Source organism: Hylobates moloch, unplaced genomic scaffold (genome assembly GCF_009828535.3).
Source record: "Hylobates moloch isolate HMO894 unplaced genomic scaffold, HMol_V3 SCAFFOLD_1997, whole genome shotgun sequence".
NCBI lineage: Eukaryota > Metazoa > Chordata > Mammalia > Primates > Hylobatidae > Hylobates > Hylobates moloch.
The window spans coordinates 1-5,489 of record NW_026654272.1 but is presented as its reverse complement, the minus strand read 5'-3'; the positions used below and the strand labels follow the sequence as shown (position 1 = coordinate 5,489).

Genomic DNA, 5,489 nt, shown 5'->3' with positions numbered 1-5,489 from the left:
GCAGGAGAACCGCGTGAACCTGGGAGGCGGAACTTGGAGTGAGCCGAGATCGTGCCACTGCACTCCAGCCTGGGCGACAGAGCGAGACTCCGTCTCAAAAAAAAAAAAAAAAAAAAGAATAAGGAGTCCAAGTATTTTCAAAGAAAGATGTCTATCACGTATTAAATTAAAAAAACAGAATGTCTAACTATTATACCATTCAATAACATGTATGCTTGTATCTGCATTTTTAGAGTCTGAAAACATGTGTACTAAATTATTAATGGTGGTAATCTCTGGGTGGGGAGCAAGACTGCCTTCTACTTCATGCATTTCTATACCGGTTCCATTTTTTACAACAAGCTTACATTACCATTGTAAACAGACAAAAACAACTTTAAAATGGTCTGCCTCTGGGGTTGGCAACTTACCTGCAAATGAGGTAGCCAGTCCTGTTTAAGCCATGGGTACAATGGACACCAATAAGTTTGTCTATAAAAAGAAAATACAGGATTAAGTAACTGAAGTACATACACAAGTGTATAACATTATCACTGCCCTGAAAATTAATAACTCTTAAGAGGAATTGTTTTTTCTAGGAACATACTATAAAGAATCATCTAACAGAAAGCCAAAACTCACTGCTTCTGGGAAACTTTGCATAGTCCTAAGTAGACTCAATGATGTCAACTGCAGGCCTGGTCAGACACTAACAGCTAAAACTGCAATGAGACAAACCCATCTATCTTAAAACAGAATGCCCATCAGCAACTGATTTAATGATACAAAAAGGGAGTGAAAGCAACAACAGGCTAAGAGAAGAATGAAATTTGTTTCTGAATGAAACAAAAGGCCTTCACTCTTGATATTGAATATTAAGGACAGTTTCCATAGTACTCCTGAGTTCCCAAAGAGCTTCTATTCCTTCTCTTGTTCGGTGCTCCACACATACCACAGGTCTACTTGCCCTGTGAAGTACTCAGGTAAATAGCACTATTCACATTTTACAATGAAAAGGCAAGGCTTGGAGATGTAAGTCAAAGCAGGCAAACAGTACAAGACTAGAATCAAGTCTAAGATTTTTCCCATTACACCACAGTACTTCTTAGTCCATCTTTTTAAAAAATTACATGAGGAATTAAATTTAAAGAGTGTAGTTTATCTTTGCAAAATCTGTGTCCGTGACTAGGTAGCGTCTGGTAAAGAAGGCACTCATCAGCCAGGTGTGGTGGCTCACGCCTGTAATCCCAGCACTTTCCAACCTGGCCAACATGGCGAAAACACGTCTCTACTAAAAGTACAAAAAATTAGCTGGGTATTGTGGTGGGAGCCTGTAATCCCAGCTACTCAAAAAAAAAAAAAAAAAGAAAAGAAAAGAAAAAAGAAGGCACTCTGTCGGGCGTGGTGGCTCACGCCTGTAATCCCAGCCCTTTGGGAGGCTGAGGTGGGTGGATCACCTGAGGTCAGGAGTTCGAGACCAGCCTGGCCAATATGGTCAAACCCCATCTCTACTAAAATGTAAAAACTAGCCGGGTGTGGTGGTGGGTGCCTATAATCCCAGCTACTCGGGAGGCTGAGGCAGGAGAATTGCATGAACCCAGGAGACGGAGGCTGCAGTGTGCCAACATGGTGCCACTGCACTCCAGCCTCGGCGACAGAGTGAGACTCCATCTCAAAAAAGAAGGCCCTCATCATTGCCAGCCTGGATTACTACAACAAACTAATCTCCCTACCTCTGTCTCAACTGATCCTCCATAAGGCAGATGTTATCTTTCTAAAACATAAGCCTGGCTGGGTTGTTTTTCCTTAAAAATCTAAATTTAGCATAGCATGAAGCCCAAATTTAGCACGGCATTTAGAATCCTTCATAAACTGATATCAATCTGTCTTTCCAACCGATCTAAGTCCACAATGATCCTAACTATGATTTACAAGGGCTGATATGATCCACCTCCCTTCTGCCCAACCCCAACCTCTCTGATCCCGTTTCTCCTGCTCTTACCCTCACTCGCTCCACTCCAGCCACACTGGGCTCTTTAACATTCCTCAAACATGCCTAGCATAGTCATGCTTCAGGGACTTTGCACCTGCTGTTCCCTCTGCCTTAGGACGCTCCTCCCCAGACACCCAATGGCTTGGTTCATTACTTCCTTTAAGTTTCTGCTCAAATGACATCTTCATAAAGAGGCCTTCCTGATCACTCACCTCTTCCCTCATCCCTTTATTGTGTTTTGTTATTCTCCAAAGCACTTATCACCATATATATTCCATGTATTTATTTGCTTATTTCTCTCCTCAACTAGAATGTAAAGTATATAAGGGCAAGGACTTTGTTCTATTTCCACTTTCTAGAAAAGTGACTTCAACATAGGTTATATAATGATTTGTTGCAAATGAACATATGAATTCCATGCCTTTTCACATTATCTTCTAGTCACACAAGAGGCTGCCTCTCCATGGCTTTAGGCCCTGTGCCTTTTGTGCCTAATCCCCAAAACTGGGCTGCCCTTTTCTCATCCTGGCAAAATTCTCATCCCTGCAGCTCAAATGTTGTCTCCTGTCAGGCCTTCCTCAATCTCTCCTCTATATTCTCACTGTACTTATTCTTTTATTATGATGAACTGTCTTTTGTGTTTTTTTTTTTTTTTTTTTGAGACAGAGTCTCGCTCTGTCGCCCAGGCTGGAGTGCAGTGGCGCAATCTCGGCTCACTGCAAGTTTTGCCTCCCAGGTTCACACCATTCTCCTGCCTCAGCCTCCCGAGTAGCTGGGACTACAGGCACCCGCCACCATGCCCGGGTAATTTTTTTTTTTCGTATTTTTAGTAGAGATGGGGTTTCACCATGTTAGCCAGGATGGTATCGATCTCCTGACCTCATGATCTGCCTGCCTCGACCTCCCAAAGTGCCGGGATTACAGGCATGAGCCACCAAACCCGGCTTTTTTGTTCTATAATTAACCCACATCTTTTTTTTTTTTTTTTTTTGAGACGGAGTCTCGCTCTGTCCCCCAGGCTGGAGTGCAGTGGTGCCATCTCTGCTCACTGAAAGCTCCGCCTCCCGGGTTCACACCATTATCCTGCATCAGCCTCCCGAGTAGCTTGGACTACAGGTGCCCACCACCACACCCGGCTAATTTTTTGTATTTTTAGTAGAGATGGGGTTTCACCGTGTTAGCCAGGATGGTCTCGATCTCCTGACCTCGTGATCTGCCCGCCTGGGCCTCCCAAAGTGCTGGGATTATAGGCGTGAGCCACCGCGCCCGGCCTAACCCACATCTTAAACCACATGCACTACATGTTTATTTTCCTAGGTAACTGTGAACTGCTATAATAAAAAACAAAGAGTGCTATCACCTCTGTGTCTTCGTGCTCTAACAACAAATCTAAAAGGATCTCAGTGTTTACTGAATCAATTTATTTTCTCAGTCCCTACTAGTTCTAGGAGACAGTGGAGAGTGTAGTGTCCTCTTTTTATCAGTGAGCCTGGTATCTGTGAGAAGGGATTATAGCAGAGGTAGCCAAAACTGATTACAAACAAGGTCCCAAGCCTGCTATGGCAGTGAGTACTGCAAGGCTTAGCACAACTCAGGCAGAAGACCAACATGGAGTTCAGTCTATCCAATTGACTACAATCAGTGTAACATGTGAACAACTAAGATTTAAAAATGTGTTCTCATGTATTCATAAGGACCTCCTAGCCCTCACAGAACAGATGAAACGCTATATAAAAATTTCACACAAAAGAGCCTAGAAGCAGTGAATAGGCCATCAGCTGTACCCTCATATCTTAAAAGGTAGTATTTCTGTGACAACAGCTTATACAAATGAGAAAGCCAAACCTCTCAAGTTTTAAAGTTAAAGTACAAGGGAAGATCTGTGAACAAGGTTTAACATAATTAAAAGCTAGTGTCCACATTAAGTGAGTGACTGGGTTACAATTTGAAATTTTATCTTCAAACCCACTGATCCAGTCTCTATCTCTCACCTTCCATTCCCTATCTTCCCACCTCTGTCTCTATTCTTTCTCCACTACTGCATCACATTTTTTAAAAAGGAGTATTTACTGTCAGATTTATGTAATAAAGTGTACACTCCTCAAGCTAAATTTGGAAAGGCAAATGAAGCCTCTGTCCTGTGGGTGTCAGTGGCTTTCCAAAGATAAAAGCTCTTCAATCTTAAAATATGGCAAATATCGTGTTCTTTCTGGCAGAGAGATGCCAGAAAAAGGCAACTGGATCCTTAAGATAAAGAAGCTGTTAAGTTCTATTTTCAAAAGAGTAAGGTAAATCTTAAAGCAGGAACAAGAAAGCACCAGCCTTTGGCTTAAGTTCTCCCGTGTGAAGAATAAGAGGTGGTGGTATCCTTCCCCATCTGTACTCAAAGCGGAAAAACAGCAGAAATATCTTTTTTTTATTATACTTTAAGTTTTAGGGTACATGTGCACAATGTGCAGGTTTGTTACATATGTATACGTGTATCTTAAATACATATGACAAAGGGGCAATTCCACTGGTGCACTCTTTCTTGTTTTGCTTCTAGGGGTCTGTCCCATTCTTAATCTTTGCCCTTTCTTGTCTCTTTCACGTAACTCTAAGACTCAGAGTTTTTTAATCTTCTCTTCTACCTCTCACTTCTTAACCAATATATAAGACAAAAATAACATTTTAATTTTATTATATATTTCCCATTCAAATTAAAAAAGAAAGATGAGCTAGTTCAGTTCATATTTTGCACTAAAACTAATTTAACATTACAAAGTTAAATTATTTGTGATCAACAAAAGGAAAAACATCTTACCCTATTAGCACCATCTGACATTTTCATCACCTTAGCATCATTAAATACAACAGGTCTGTGGTTAGAACTATAAAAAATACCAAAAATCCCCAACCCCATTCATAATGCACACCACAGTTCAGGTAAGAACAAAAACTCACCATTATCTTTATTTTCTTTCCAAAACCCATTAACAGCGTGTTTGAATTTAAAAATAGTCTCATCATCAGGCACTTGATGTCCAACTGTAAAAATTTTTAAGTAAGGAATAGTTTCTGGCAAATCCTATAAAGCAAAACCATAAAAGATGTGTATTATTTCACTTGTAGAGAAATAATTAAAGAGTAATTAGGGGACCCAGAATATAAGCCAAGAGATTATAACAAACTTAATATGCCAATATCAGTATATGCAATTCTGATAAAAGAGCCATTTCTTCCAACACTGCTTCAACCAGGAAGTATCACTTGATTTTCAATAAAACTACAGAATAGTCACTAGGTATACAAAACTGAAAGCAAATTCCATGTGAATGAATGCATATTTAACTATAAATTATATAAACAGTTCCATTTAATATTTTACAATTCAAGGGCCAGTGCCTTCATAAAGCAGCTACGATTTAAGTAGAAGAGTAGGGAATAGAGTCAGAAGAACTTGGATTTGAATTGTGAGATAGAGGGAATTCCAGGCACTATTGAGAACTGATATTCTTGGGGTGGGAGAAAAGTAGAT

At 40.4% G+C, this 5,489-nt stretch overlaps 1 pseudogene; it reads right to left on the bottom strand.

Moving 5' to 3' along the window:
- LOC116464867 (RNA/RNP complex-1-interacting phosphatase-like) overlaps positions 1–5,039 on the bottom strand; it is a 7,601-nt pseudogene extending 2,562 nt beyond the window's left edge.
- Between the last annotated feature and the right edge of the window lie 450 nt (positions 5,040–5,489).